Genomic DNA, 16,743 nt, shown 5'->3' on the forward strand with positions numbered 1-16,743 from the left:
AGTCCCCGGGGACACGCAGAAGCCGTCTAACGCGATAAATGAACGATTAGGCGAAGAATAATTTTCCCCTCAAAATTGAAAAAATGCCAAGCCTATAGCCCATGAAAATATCATTTTTCCGGCAAAAAATAAAGTGTCTCTAAGGCGCTGGTTCTCGTATATGCGAGTCCCCGGGGACACGCATATGCTGTCTAACGCGATAAATGAACGATTAGGGGAAGAATAATTTTCCCCTCAAAATTAAAAAATGCCAAGCCTATAGCCCATGAAAATATCATTTTTCCGGCAAAAAATAAAGTGTCTCTAAGGCGCTGGTTCTCGCATATGCGAGTCCCCGGGGACACGCAAAAGCCGTCTAACGCGATAAATGAACGATTAGGCGAAGAATAATTTTCCCCTCAAAATTGAAAAAATGCCAACCTATAGCCCATGAAAATATCATTTTTCCGGCAAAAAATAAAGTGTCTCTAAGGCGCTGGTTCTCGCATATGCGAGTCCCCGGGGACACGCAGAAGCCGTCTAACGCGATAAATGAACGATTAGGCGAAGAATAATTTTCCCCTCAAAATTGAAAAAATGCCAAGCCTATAGCCCATGAAAATGTCATTTCTCCGGCAAAAAATAAAGTGTCTCTAAGGCGCTGGTTCTCGCATATGCGAGTCCCCGGGGACACGCAGAAGCCGTCTAACGCGATAAATGAACGATTAGGCCAAGAATAATTTTCCCCTCAAAATTGAAAAAATGCCAAGCCTATAGCCCATGAAAATATCATTTTTCCGGCAAAAAATAAAGTGTCTCTAAGGCGCTGGTTCTCGCATATGCGAGTCCCAGGGGACACGCAGAAGCCGTCTAACGCGATAAACGAACGATTAGGCGAAGAATAATTTTCCCCTCAAAATTGAAAAAATGCCAAGCCTATAGCCCATGAAAATATCATTTTTCCGGCAAAAAATAAAGTGTCTCCATGGCGCTGGTTCTCGCATATGCGAGTACCCGGGGACACGCAGAAGCCGTCTAACGCGATAAATGAACGATTAGGCGAAGAATAATTTTCCCCTCAAAATTGAAAAAATGCCGAGTTTATAGCCCATGAAAATATCATTTTTCCGGCAAAAAATAAAGTGTCTCCAAGGCGCTGGTTCTCGCATATACGAGTCCCCGGGGACACGCAGAAGCCGTCTAACGCGATAAATGAACGATTAGGCGAAGAATAATTTTCGCCTCAAAATTGAAAAAATGCCAAGCCTATAGCCCATGAAAATATCATTTTTCCGGCAAAAAATAAAGTGTCTCTAAGGCGCTGGTTCTCGCATATGCGAGTCCCCGGGGACACGCAGAAGCCGTCTAACGCGATAAATGAACGATTAGGCGAAGAATAATTTTCCCCTCAAAATTGAAAAAATGCCAAGCCTATAGCCCATGAAAATATCATTTTTCCGGCAAAAAATAAAGTGTCTCCAAGGCGCTGGTTCTCGCATATACGAGTCCCCGGGGACACGCAGAAGCCGTCTAACGCGATAAATGAACGATTAGGCGAAGAATAATTTTCCCCTCAAAATTGAAAAAATGCCAAGCCCATGAAATGCCCATGAAAATATCATTTTTCCGGCTAAAAATAAAGTGTCTCTAAGGCGCTGGTTCTCGCATATGCGAGTCCCCGGGGACACGCAGAAGCCGTCTAACGCGATAAATGAACGATTAGGCGAAGAATAATTTTCCCCTCAAAATTGAAAAAATGGCAAGCCTATAGCCCATGAAAATATCATTTTTCCGGCAAAAAATAAAGTGTCTCCAAGGCGCTGGTTCTTGCATATGCGAGTCCCCGGGGACACGCAGAAGCCGTCTAACGCGATAAATGAACGATTAGGCGAAGAATAATTTTCCCCTCAAAATTGAAAAAATGCCAAGCCTATAAGCCCATGAAAATATCATTTTTCCGGCAAAAAATAAAGTGTCTCCAAGGCGCTGGTTCTTGCATATGCGAGTCCCCGGGGACACGCGGAAGCCGTCTAACGCGATAAATGAACGATTAGGCGAAGAATAATTTTCCCCTCAAAATTGAAAAAATGCCAAGCCTATAGCCCATGAAAATATCATTTTTCCGGCAAAAAATAAAGTGTCTCTAAGGCGCTGGTTCTCGCATATGCGAGTCCCCGGGGACACGCAGAAGCCGTCTAACGCGATAAACGAACGATTAGGCGAAGAATAATTTTCCCCTCAAAATTGAAAAAATGCCAAGCCTATTATAGCCCATGAAAATATCATTTTTCCGGCAAAAAATAAAGTGTCTCTAAGGCGCTGGTTCTCGCATATGCGAGTCCCCGGGGACACGCGAAGCCGTCTAACGCGATAAACGAACGATTAGGCGAAGAATAATTTTCCCCTCAAAATTGAAAAAATGCCAAGCCTATAGCCCATGAAAATATCATTTTTCCGGCAAAAAATAAAGTGTCTCCAAGGCGCTGGTTCTTGCATATGCGAGTCCCCGGGGACACGCAGAAGCCGTTTAACGCGATAAATGAACGATTAGGCGAAGAATAATTTTCCCCTCAAAATTGCAAAAATGCCAAGCCTATAGCCCATGAAAATATCATTTTTCCGGCAAAAAATAGTGTCTCCAAGGCGCTGGTTCTTGCATATGCGAGTCCCCGGGGACACGCAGAAGCCGTCTAACGCGATAAATGAACGATTAGGCGAAGAATAATTTTCCCCTCAAAATTGAAAAATGCCAAGCCTATAGCCCATGAAAATATCATTTTTCCGGCAAAAAATAAAGTGTCTCCAAGGCGCTGGTTCTTGCATATACGAGTCCCCGGGGACACGCAGAAGCCGTCTAACGCGATAAATGAACGATTAGGCCAAGAATGATTTCCCCCTCAAAATTGAAGAAATGCCAAGCCTTATAGCCCATGAAAATATCATTTTTCCGGCAAAAAATAAAGTGTCTCTAAGGCGCTGGTTCTCGCATATGCGAGTCCCCGGGGACACGCATAAGCTGTCTAACGCGATAAATGAACGATTAGGGGAAGAATAATTTTCCCCTCAAAATTGAAAAAATGCCAAGCCTATAGCCCATGAAAATATCATTTTTCCGGCAAAAAATAAAGTGTCTCTAAGGCGCTGGTTCTTGCATATGCGAGTCCCCGGGGACACGCGGAAGCCGTCTAACGCGATAAATGAACGATTAGGCGAAGAATAATTTTCCCCTCAAAATTGAAAAAATGCCAAGCCTATAGCCCATGAAAATATCATTTTTCCGGCAAAAAATAAAGTGTCTCTAAGGCGCTGGTTCTCGCATATGCGAGTCCCCGGGGACACGCAGAAGCCGTCTAACGCGATAAACGAACGATTAGGCGAAGAATAATTTTCCCCTCAAAATTGAAAAAATGCCAAGCCTATAGCCCATGAAAATATCATTTTTCCGGCAAAAAATAAAGTGTCTCCATGGCGCTGGTTCTCGCATATGCGAGTACCCGGGGACACGCAGAAGCCGTCTAACGCGATAAATGAACGATTAGGCGAAGAATAATTTTCCCCTCAAAATTGAAAAAATGCCGAGCCTATAGCCCATGAAAATATCATTTTTCCGGCAAAAAATAAAGTGTCTCCAAGGCGCTGGTTCTCGCATATACGAGTCCCCGGGGACACGCAGAAGCCGTCTAACGCGATAAATGAACGATTAGGCGAAGAATAATTTTCCCCTCAAAATTGAAAAAATGCCAAGCCTATAGCCCATGAAAATATCATTTTTCCGGCAAAAAATAAAGTGTCTCTAAGGCGCTGGTTCTCGCATATGCGAGTCCCCGGGGACACGCAGAAGCCGTCTAACGCGATAAATGAACGATTAGGCGAAGAATAATTTTCCCCTCAAAATTGAAAAAATGCCAAGCCTATAGCCCATGAAAATATCATTTTTCCGGCAAAAAATAAAGTGTCTCCAAGGCGCTGGTTCTCGCATATACGAGTCCCCGGGGACACGCAGAAGCCGTCTAACGCGATAAATGAACGATTAGGCGAAGAATAATTTTCCCCTCAAAATTGAAAAAATGCCAAGCCCATGAAATGCCCATGAAAATATCATTTTTCCGGCTAAAAATAAAGTGTCTCTAAGGCGCTGGTTCTCGCATATGCGAGTCCCCGGGGACACGCAGAAGCCGTCTAACGCGATAAATGAACGATTAGGCCAAGAATAATTTTCCCCTCAAAATTGAAAAAATGCCAAGCCTATAGCCCATGAAAATGTCATTTCTCCGGCAAAAAATAAAGTGTCTCTAAGGCGCTGGTTCTCGCATATGCGAGTCCCCGGGGAGACGCAGAAGCCGTCTAACGCGATAAATGAACGATTAGGCCAAGAATAATTTCCCACTCAAAATTGAAAAAATGCCAAGCCTATATATAGCCCATGAAAATATCATTTTTCCGGCAAAAAATAAAGTGTCTCTAAGGCGCTGGTTCTCGCATATGCGAGTCCCCGGGGACACGCAGAAGCCGTCTAACGCGATAAATGAACGATTAGGCGAAGAATAATTTTCCCCTCAAAATTGAAAAAATGCCAAGCCTATAGCCCATGAAAATATCATTTTTCCGGCAAAAAATAAAGTGTCTCTAAGGCGCTGGTTCTCGTATATGCGAGTCCCCGGGGACACGCATATGCTGTCTAACGCGATAAATGAACGATTAGGGGAAGAATAATTTTCCCCTCAAAATTAAAAAATGCCAAGCCTATAGCCCATGAAAATATCATTTTTCCGGCAAAAAATAAAGTGTCTCTAAGGCGCTGGTTCTCGCATATGCGAGTCCCCGGGGACACGCAAAAGCCGTCTAACGCGATAAATGAACGATTAGGCGAAGAATAATTTTCCCCTCAAAATTGAAAAAATGCCAACCTATAGCCCATGAAAATATCATTTTTCCGGCAAAAAATAAAGTGTCTCTAAGGCGCTGGTTCTCGCATATGCGAGTCCCCGGGGACACGCAGAAGCCGTCTAACGCGATAAATGAACGATTAGGCGAAGAATAATTTTCCCCTCAAAATTGAAAAAATGCCAAGCCTATAGCCCATGAAAATGTCATTTCTCCGGCAAAAAATAAAGTGTCTCTAAGGCGCTGGTTCTCGCATATGCGAGTCCCCGGGGACACGCAGAAGCCGTCTAACGCGATAAATGAACGATTAGGCCAAGAATAATTTTCCCCTCAAAATTGAAAAAATGCCAAGCCTATAGCCCATGAAAATATCATTTTTCCGGCAAAAAATAAAGTGTCTCTAAGGCGCTGGTTCTCGCATATGCGAGTCCCAGGGGACACGCAGAAGCCGTCTAACGCGATAAACGAACGATTAGGCGAAGAATAATTTTCCCCTCAAAATTGAAAAAATGCCAAGCCTATAGCCCATGAAAATATCATTTTTCCGGCAAAAAATAAAGTGTCTCCATGGCGCTGGTTCTCGCATATGCGAGTACCCGGGGACACGCAGAAGCCGTCTAACGCGATAAATGAACGATTAGGCGAAGAATAATTTTCCCCTCAAAATTGAAAAAATGCCGAGTTTATAGCCCATGAAAATATCATTTTTCCGGCAAAAAATAAAGTGTCTCCAAGGCGCTGGTTCTCGCATATACGAGTCCCCGGGGACACGCAGAAGCCGTCTAACGCGATAAATGAACGATTAGGCGAAGAATAATTTTCGCCTCAAAATTGAAAAAAATGCCAAGCCTATAGCCCATGAAAATATCATTTTTCCGGCAAAAAATAAAGTGTCTCTAAGGCGCTGGTTCTCGCATATGCGAGTCCCCGGGGACACGCAGAAGCCGTCTAACGCGATAAATGAACGATTAGGCGAAGAATAATTTTCCCCTCAAAATTGAAAAAATGCCAAGCCTATAGCCCATGAAAATATCATTTTTCCGGCAAAAAATAAAGTGTCTCCAAGGCGCTGGTTCTCGCATATACGAGTCCCCGGGGACACGCAGAAGCCGTCTAACGCGATAAATGAACGATTAGGCGAAGAATAATTTTCCCCTCAAAATTGAAAAAATGCCAAGCCCATGAAATGCCCATGAAAATATCATTTTTCCGGCTAAAAATAAAGTGTCTCTAAGGCGCTGGTTCTCGCATATGCGAGTCCCCGGGGACACGCAGAAGCCGTCTAACGCGATAAATGAACGATTAGGCGAAGAATAATTTTCCCCTCAAAATTGAAAAAATGGCAAGCCTATAGCCCATGAAAATATCATTTTTCCGGCAAAAAATAAAGTGTCTCCAAGGCGCTGGTTCTTGCATATGCGAGTCCCCGGGGACACGCAGAAGCCGTCTAACGCGATAAATGAACGATTAGGCGAAGAATAATTTTCCCCTCAAAATTGAAAAAATGCCAAGCCTATAAGCCCATGAAAATATCATTTTTCCGGCAAAAAATAAAGTGTCTCCAAGGCGCTGGTTCTTGCATATGCGAGTCCCCGGGGACACGCGGAAGCCGTCTAACGCGATAAATGAACGATTAGGCGAAGAATAATTTTCCCCTCAAAATTGAAAAAATGCCAAGCCTATAGCCCATGAAAATATCATTTTTCCGGCAAAAAATAAAGTGTCTCTAAGGCGCTGGTTCTCGCATATGCGAGTCCCCGGGGACACGCAGAAGCCGTCTAACGCGATAAACGAACGATTAGGCGAAGAATAATTTTCCCCTCAAAATTGAAAAAATGCCAAGCCTATTATAGCCCATGAAAATATCATTTTTCCGGCAAAAAATAAAGTGTCTCTAAGGCGCTGGTTCTCGCATATGCGAGTCCCCGGGGACACGCAGAAGCCGTCTAACGCGATAAACGAACGATTAGGCGAAGAATAATTTTCCCTCAAAATTGAAAAAATGCCAAGCCTATAGCCCATGAAAATATCATTTTTCCGGCAAAAAATAAAGTGTCTCCAAGGCGCTGGTTCTTGCATATGCGAGTCCCCGGGGACACGCAGAAGCCGTTTAACGCGATAAATGAACGATTAGGCGAAGAATAATTTTCCCCTCAAAATTGCAAAAATGCCAAGCCTATAGCCCATGAAAATATCATTTTTCCGGCAAAAAATAGTGTCTCCAAGGCGCTGGTTCTTGCATATGCGAGTCCCCGGGGACACGCAGAAGCCGTCTAACGCGATAAATGAACGATTAGGCGAAGAATAATTTTCCCCTCAAAATTGAAAAAATGCCAAGCCTATAGCCCATGAAAATATCATTTTTCCGGCAAAAAATAAAGTGTCTCCAAGGCGCTGGTTCTTGCATATACGAGTCCCCGGGGACACGCAGAAGCCGTCTAACGCGATAAATGAACGATTAGGCCAAGAATGATTTCCCCCTCAAAATTGAAGAAATGCCAAGCCTTATAGCCCATGAAAATATCATTTTTCCGGCAAAAAATAAAGTGTCTCTAAGGCGCTGGTTCTCGCATATGCGAGTCCCCGGGGACACGCATAAGCTGTCTAACGCGATAAATGAACGATTAGGGGAAGAATAATTTTCCCCTCAAAATTGAAAAAATGCCAAGCCTATAGCCCATGAAAATATCATTTTTCCGGCAAAAAATAAAGTGTCTCTAAGGCGCTGGTTCTTGCATATGCGAGTCCCCGGGGACACGCGGAAGCCGTCTAACGCGATAAATGAACGATTAGGCGAAGAATAATTTTCCCCTCAAAATTGAAAAAATGCCAAGCCTATAGCCCATGAAAATATCATTTTTCCGGCAAAAAATAAAGTGTCTCTAAGGCGCTGGTTCTCGCATATGCGAGTCCCCGGGGACACGCAGAAGCCGTCTAACGCGATAAACGAACGATTAGGCGAAGAATAATTTTCCCCTCAAAATTGAAAAAATGCCAAGCCTATAGCCCATGAAAATATCATTTTTCCGGCAAAAAATAAAGTGTCTCCATGGCGCTGGTTCTCGCATATGCGAGTACCCGGGGACACGCAGAAGCCGTCTAACGCGATAAATGAACGATTAGGCGAAGAATAATTTTCCCCTCAAAATTGAAAAAATGCCGAGCCTATAGCCCATGAAAATATCATTTTTCCGGCAAAAAATAAAGTGTCTCCAAGGCGCTGGTTCTCGCATATACGAGTCCCCGGGGACACGCAGAAGCCGTCTAACGCGATAAATGAACGATTAGGCGAAGAATAATTTTCCCCTCAAAATTGAAAAAATGCCAAGCCTATAGCCCATGAAAATATCATTTTTCCGGCAAAAAATAAAGTGTCTCTAAGGCGCTGGTTCTCGCATATGCGAGTCCCCGGGGACACGCAGAAGCCGTCTAACGCGATAAATGAACGATTAGGCGAAGAATAATTTTCCCCTCAAAATTGAAAAAATGCCAAGCCTATAGCCCATGAAAATATCATTTTTCCGGCAAAAAATAAAGTGTCTCCAAGGCGCTGGTTCTCGCATATACGAGTCCCCGGGGACACGCAGAAGCCGTCTAACGCGATAAATGAACGATTAGGCGAAGAATAATTTTCCCCTCAAAATTGAAAAAATGCCAAGCCCATGAAATGCCCATGAAAATATCATTTTTCCGGCTAAAAATAAAGTGTCTCTAAGGCGCTGGTTCTCGCATATGCGAGTCCCCGGGGACACGCAGAAGCCGTCTAACGCGATAAATGAACGATTAGGCGAAGAATAATTTTCCCCTCAAAATTGAAAAAATGCCAAGCCTATAGCCCATGAAAATATCATTTTTCCGGCAAAAAATAAAGTGTCTCCAAGGCGCTGGTTCTTGCATATGCGAGTCCCCGGGGACACGCAGAAGCCGTCTAACGCGATAAATGAACGATTAGGCGAAGAATAATTTTCCCCTCAAAATTGAAAAAATGCCAAGCCTATAAGCCCATGAAAATATCATTTTTCCGGCAAAAAATAAAGTGTCTCCAAGGCGCTGGTTCTTGCATATGCGAGTCCCCGGGGACACGCGGAAGCCGTCTAACGCGATAAATGAACGATTAGGCGAAGAATAATTTTCCCCTCAAAATTGAAAAAATGCCAAGCCTATAGCCCATGAAAATATCATTTTTCCGGCAAAAAATAAAGTGTCTCTAAGGCGCTGGTTCTCGCATATGCGAGTCCCCGGGGACACGCAGAAGCCGTCTAACGCGATAAATGAACGATTAGGCCAAGAATAATTTCCCCCTCAAAATTGAAAAAATTCCAAGCCTATAGCCCATGAAAATATCATTTTTCCGGCAAAAATAAAGTGTCTCCAAGGCGCTGGTTCTCGCATATACGAGTCCCCGGGGACACGCAGAAGCCGTCTAGCGCGATAAATGAACGATTAGGGGAAGAATAATTTTCCCCTCAAAATTCAAAAAATGCCAAGCTATAGCCCATGAAAATATCATTTTTCCGGCAAAAAATAAAGTGTCTCCAAGGCGCTGGTTCTTGCATATGCGAGTCCCCGGGGACACGCAGAAGCCGTTTAACGCGATAAATGAACGATTAGGCGAAGAATAATTTTCCCCTCAAAATTGCAAAAATGCCAAGCCTATAGCCCATGAAAATATCATTTTTCCGGCAAAAAATAAAGTGTCTCCAAGGCGCTGGTTCTTGCATATGCGAGTCCCCGGGGACACGCAGAAGCCGTCTAACGCGATAAATGAACGATTAGGCGAAGAATAATTTTCCCCTCAAAATTGAAAAAATGCCAAGCCTATAGCCCATGAAAATATCATTTTTCCGGCAAAAAATAGAGTGTCTCTAAGGCGCTGGTTCTCGCATATGCGAGTTCCCGGGGACACGCAGAAGCCGTCTAACGCGATAAATGAACGATTAGGCCAAGAATAATTTTCCCCTCAAAATTGAAAAAATGCCAAGCCTATAGCCCATGAAAATATCATTTTTCCGGCAAAAAATAAAGTGTCTCTAAGGCGCTGGTTCTCGCATATGCGAGTCCCCGGGACACGCAGAAGCCGTCTAACGCGATAAATGAACGATTAGGCGAAGAATAATTTTCCCCTCAAAATTGAAAAAATGCCAAGCCTATAGCCCATGAAAATATCATTTTTCCGGCAAAAAATAAAGTGTCTCCATGGCGCTGGTTCTCGCATATGCGAGTCCCCGGGGACACGCAGAAGCCGTTTAACGCGATAAATGAACGATTAGGCGAAGAATAATTTTCCCTCAAAATTGCAAAAATGCCAAGCCTATAGCCCATGAAAATATCATTTTTCCGGCAAAAAATAAAGTGTCTCCAAGGCGCTGGTTCTTGCATATGCGAGTCCCCGGGGACACGCAGAAGCCGTCTAACGCGATAAATGAACGATTAGGCGAAGAATAATTTTCCCCTCAAAATTGAAAAAATGCCAAGCCTATAGCCCATGAAAATATCATTTTTCCGGCAAAAAATAAAGTGTCTCCAAGGCGCTGGTTCTTGCATATACGAGTCCCCGGGGACACGCAGAAGCCGTCTAACGCGATAAATGAACGATTAGGCCAAGAATGATTTCCCCCTCAAAATTGAAGAAATGCCAAGCCTTATAGCCCATGAAAATATCATTTTTCCGGCAAAAAATAAAGTGTCTCTAAGGCGCTGGTTCTCGCATATGCGAGTCCCCGGGGACACGCATAAGCTGTCTAACGCGATAAATGAACGATTAGGGGAAGAATAATTTTCCCCTCAAAATTGAAAAAATGCCAAGCCTATAGCCCATGAAAATATCATTTTTCCGGCAAAAAATAAAGTGTCTCTAAGGCGCTGGTTCTTGCATATGCGAGTCCCCGGGGACACGCGGAAGCCGTCTAACGCGATAAATGAACGATTAGGCGAAGAATAATTTTCCCCTCAAAATTGAAAAAATGCCAAGCCTATAGCCCATGAAAATATCATTTTTCCGGCAAAAAATAAAGTGTCTCTAAGGCGCTGGTTCTCGCATATGCGAGTCCCCGGGGACACGCAGAAGCCGTCTAACGCGATAAACGAACGATTAGGCGAAGAATAATTTTCCCCTCAAAATTGAAAAAATGCCAAGCCTATAGCCCATGAAAATATCATTTTTCCGGCAAAAAATAAAGTGTCTCCATGGCGCTGGTTCTCGCATATGCGAGTACCCGGGGACACGCAGAAGCCGTCTAACGCGATAAATGAACGATTAGGCGAAGAATAATTTTCCCCTCAAAATTGAAAAAATGCCGAGCCTATAGCCCATGAAAATATCATTTTTCCGGCAAAAAATAAAGTGTCTCCAAGGCGCTGGTTCTCGCATATACGAGTCCCCGGGGACACGCAGAAGCCGTCTAACGCGATAAATGAACGATTAGGCGAAGAATAATTTTCCCCTCAAAATTGAAAAAATGCCAAGCCTAAGCCCATGAAAATATCATTTTTCCGGCAAAAAATAAAGTGTCTCTAAGGCGCTGGTTCTCGCATATGCGAGTCCCCGGGGACACGCAGAAGCCGTCTAACGCGATAAATGAACGATTAGGCGAAGAATAATTTTCCCCTCAAAATTGAAAAAATGCCAAGCCTATAGCCCATGAAAATATCATTTTTCCGGCAAAAAATAAAGTGTCTCCAAGGCGCTGGTTCTCGCATATACGAGTCCCCGGGGACACGCAGAAGCCGTCTAACGCGATAAATGAACGATTAGGCGAAGAATAATTTTCCCCTCAAAATTGAAAAAATGCCAAGCCCATGAAATGCCCATGAAAATATCATTTTTCCGGCTAAAAATAAAGTGTCTCTAAGGCGCTGGTTCTCGCATATGCGAGTCCCCGGGGACACGCAGAAGCCGTCTAACGCGATAAATGAACGATTAGGCGAAGAATAATTTTCCCCTCAAAATTGAAAAAATGCCAAGCCTATAGCCCATGAAAATATCATTTTTCCGGCAAAAAATAAAGTGTCTCCAAGGCGCTGGTTCTTGCATATGCGAGTCCCCGGGGACACGCAGAAGCCGTCTAACGCGATAAATGAACGATTAGGCGAAGAATAATTTTCCCCTCAAAATTGAAAAAATGCCAAGCCTATAAGCCCATGAAAATATCATTTTTCCGGCAAAAAATAAAGTGTCTCCAAGGCGCTGGTTCTTGCATATGCGAGTCCCCGGGGACACGCGGAAGCCGTCTAACGCGATAAATGAACGATTAGGCGAAGAATAATTTTCCCCTCAAAATTGAAAAAATGCCAAGCCTATAGCCCATGAAAATATCATTTTTCCGGCAAAAAATAAAGTGTCTCTAAGGCGCTGGTTCTCGCATATGCGAGTCCCCGGGGACACGCAGAAGCCGTCTAACGCGATAAATGAACGATTAGGCCAAGAATAATTTCCCCCTCAAAATTGAAAAAATTCCAAGCCTATAGCCCATGAAAATATCATTTTTCCGGCAAAAAATAAAGTGTCTCCAAGGCGCTGGTTCTCGCATATACGAGTCCCCGGGGACACGCAGAAGCCGTCTAGCGCGATAAATGAACGATTAGGGGAAGAATAATTTTCCCCTCAAAATTCAAAAAATGCCAAGCCTATAGCCCATGAAAATATCATTTTTCCGGCAAAAAATAAAGTGTCTCCAAGGCGCTGGTTCTTGCATATGCGAGTCCCCGGGGACACGCAGAAGCCGTTTAACGCGATAAATGAACGATTAGGCGAAGAATAATTTTCCCCTCAAAATTGCAAAAATGCCAAGCCTATAGCCCATGAAAATATCATTTTTCCGGCAAAAAATAAAGTGTCTCCAAGGCGCTGGTTCTTGCATATGCGAGTCCCCGGGGACACGCAGAAGCCGTCTAACGCGATAAATGAACGATTAGGCGAAGAATAATTTTCCCCTCAAAATTGAAAAAATGCCAAGCCTATAGCCCATGAAAATATCATTTTTCCGGCAAAAAATAGAGTGTCTCTAAGGCGCTGGTTCTCGCATATGCGAGTTCCCGGGGACACGCAGAAGCCGTCTAACGCGATAAATGAACGATTAGGCCAAGAATAATTTTCCCCTCAAAATTGAAAAAATGCCAAGCCTATAGCCCATGAAAATATCATTTTTCCGGCAAAAAATAAAGTGTCTCTAAGGCGCTGGTTCTCGCATATGCGAGTCCCCGGGGACACGCAGAAGCCGTCTAACGCGATAAATGAACGATTAGGCGAAGAATAATTTTCCCCTCAAAATTGAAAAAATGCCAAGCCTATAGCCCATGAAAATATCATTTTTCCGGCAAAAAATAAAGTGTCTCCATGGCGCTGGTTCTCGCATATGCGAGTCCCCGGGGACACGCAGAAGCCGTCTAACGCGATAAATGAACGATTAGGCGAAGAATAATTTTCCCCTCAAAATTGAAAAAATGCCAAGCCTATAGCCCATGAAAATATCATTTTTCCGGCAAAAAATAAAGTGTCTCCAAGGCGCTGGTTCTTGCATATGCGAGTCCCCGGGGACACGCAGAAGCCGTCTAACGCGATAAATGAACGATTAGGCGAAGAATAATTTTCCCCTCAAAATTCAAAAAATGCCAAGCCTATAGCCCATGAAAATATCATTTTTCCGGCAAAAAATAAAGTGTCTCCAAGGCGCTGGTTCTTGCATATACGAGTCCCCGGGGACACGCAGAAGCCGTCTAACGCGATAAATGAACGATTAGGCCAAGAATGATTTCCCCCTCAAAATTGAAAAAATGCCAAGCCTTATAGCCCATGAAAATATCATTTTTCCGGCAAAAAATAAAGTGTCTCTAAGGCGCTGGTTCTCGCATATGCGAGTCCCCGGGGACACGCATAAGCTGTCTAACGCGATAAATGAACGATTAGGGGAAGAATAATTTTCCCCTCAAAATTGAAAAAATGCCAAGCCTATAGCCCATGAAAATATCATTTTTCCGGCAAAAAATAAAGTGTCTCTAAGGCGCTGGTTCTCGCATATGCGAGTCCCCGGGGACACGCAGAAGCCGTCTAACGCGATAAATGAACGATTAGGCGAAGAATAATTTTCCCCTCAAAATTGAAAAAATGCCAAGCCTATAGCCCATGAAAATATCATTTTTCCGGCAAAAAATAAAGTGTCTCCATGGCGCTGGTTCTCGCATATGCGAGTCCCCGGGGACACGCAGAAGCCGTCTAACGCGATAAATGAACGATTAGGCCAAGAATAATTTCCCCCTCAAAATTGAGAAAATGCCAAGCCTATATAGCCCATGAAAATATCATTTTTCCGGCAAAAAATAAAGGGTCTCCAAGGCGCTGGTTCTTGCATATGCGAGTCCCCGGGGACACGCAGAAGCCGTCTAACGCGATAAATGAACGATTAGGCGAAGAATAATTTTCCCCTCAAAATTGAAAAAATGCCAAGCCTATAGCCCATGAAAATATCATTTTTCCGGCAAAAAATAAAGTGTCTCCAAGGCGCTGGTTCTTGCATATACGAGTCCCCGGGGACACGCAGAAGCCGTCTAACGCGATAAATGAACGATTAGGCCAAGAATGATTTCCCCCTCAAAATTGAAAAAATGCCAAGCCTTATAGCCCATGAAAATATCATTTTTCCGGCAAAAAATAAAGTGTCTCTAAGGCGCTGGTTCTCGCATATGCGAGTCCCCGGGGACACGCATAAGCTGTCTAACGCGATAAATGAACGATTAGGGGAAGAATAATTTTCCCCTCAAAATTGAAAAAATGCCAAGCCTATAGCCCATGAAAATATCATTTTTCCGGCAAAAAATAAAGTGTCTCTAAGGCGCTGGTTCTCGCATATGCGAGTTCCCGGGGACACGCAGAAGCCGTCTAACGCGATAAATGAACGATTAGGCCAAGAATAATTTTCCCCTCAAAATTGAAAAAATGCCAAGCCTATAACCCATGAAAATATCATTTTTCCGGCAAAAAATAAAGTGTCTCTAAGGCGCTGGTTCTCGCATATGCGAGTCCCCGGGGACACGCAGAAGCCGTCTAACGCGATAAATGAACGATTAGGCGAAGAATAATTTTCCCCTCAAAATTGAAAAAATGCCAAGCCTATAGCCCATGAAAATATCATTTTTCCGGCAAAAAATAAAGTGTCTCCAAGGCCCATGGTTCTTGCATATGCGAGTCCCCTGGGACACGCAGAAGCCGTCTAACGCGATAAATGAACGATTAGGCGAAGAATAATTTTCCCCTCAAAATTCAAAAAATGCCAAGCCTATAGCCCATGAAAATATCATTTTTCCGGCAAAAAATAAAGTGTCTCCAAGGCGCTGGTTCTTGCATATACGAGTCCCCGGGGACACGCAGAAGCCGTCTAACGCGATAAATGAACGATTAGGCCAAGAATAATTTTCCCCTCAAAATTGAAAAAATGCCAAGCCTATAGCCCATGAAAATATCATTTTTCCGGCAAAAAATAAAGTGTCTCTAAGGCGCTGGTTCTCGCATATGCGAGTCCCCGGGGACACGCAGAAGCCGTCTAACGCGATAAATGAACGATTAGGCGAAGAATAATTTTCCCCTCAAAATTGAAAAAATGCCAAGCCTATAGCCCATGAAAATATCATTTTTCCGGCAAAAAATAAAGTGTCTCCATGGCGCTGGTTCTCGCATATGCGAGTCCCCGGGGACACGCAGAAGCCGTCTAACGCGATAAATGACCGATTAGGCCAAGAATAATTTCCCCCTCAAAATTGAAAAAATGGCAAGGCTATCATTTTTCCGGCAAAAAATAAAGTTTCTCTAAGGCGCTCGTTCTCGCATATACGAGTCCCCGGGGACACGCAGAAGCCGTCTAACGCGATAAATGAACGATTAGGCCAAGAATAATTTTCCCCTCAAAATTGAAAAAATGCCAAGCCTATAGCCCATGAAAATGTCATTTCTCCGGCAAAAAATAAAGTGTCTCCAAGGCGCTGGTTCTTGCATATACGAGTCCCCGGGGACACGCAGAAGCCGTCTAACGCGATAAATGAACGATTAGGCCAAGAATAATTTTCCCCTCAAAATTGAAAAAATGCCAAGCCTATAGCCCATGAAAATATCATTTTTCCGGCAAAAAATAAAGTGTCTCTAAGGCGCTGGTTCTCGCATATGCGAGTCCCCGGGGACACGCAGAAGCCGTCTAACGCGATAAATGAACGATTAGGCGAAGAATAATTTTCCCCTCAAAATTGAAAAAATGCCAAGCCTATAGCCCATGAAAATATCATTTTTCCGGCAAAAAATAAAGTGTCTCCATGGCGCTGGTTCTCGCATATGCGAGTCCCCGGGGACACGCAGAAGCCGTCTAACGCGATAAATGACCGATTAGGCCAAGAATAATTTCCCCCTCAAAATTGAAAAAATGGCAAGGCTATCATTTTTCCGGCAAAAAATAAAGTTTCTCTAAGGCGCTCGTTCTCGCATATACGAGTCCCCGGGGACACGCAGAAGCCGTCTAACGCGATAAATGAACGATTAGGCCAAGAATAATTTTCCCCTCAAAATTGAAAAAATGCCAAGCCTATAGCCCATGAAAATGTCATTTCTCCGGCAAAAAATAAAGTGTCTCTAAGGCGCTGGTTCTCGCATATGCGAGTCCCCGGGGACACGCAGAAGCCGTCTAACGCGATAAATGAACGATTAGGCGAAGAATAATTTTCCCCTCAAAATTGAAAAAATGGCAAGGCTATAGCCCATGAAAATATCATTTTTCCGGCAAAAAAAGAAGTGTCTCTAAGGCGATAGTTCTCGCATATACGAGTCCCCGGGCACATGCAGAAGCCGTCTAACTATAGGTCCGGATAGAGGCCGTGATTCTCGTCTGTTATCAGAACAGCCGG

The sequence above is a fragment of the Dermacentor variabilis genome, chromosome 10, assembly GCF_050947875.1.
Source record: "Dermacentor variabilis isolate Ectoservices chromosome 10, ASM5094787v1, whole genome shotgun sequence".
Classification (NCBI taxonomy): domain Eukaryota; kingdom Metazoa; phylum Arthropoda; class Arachnida; order Ixodida; family Ixodidae; genus Dermacentor; species Dermacentor variabilis.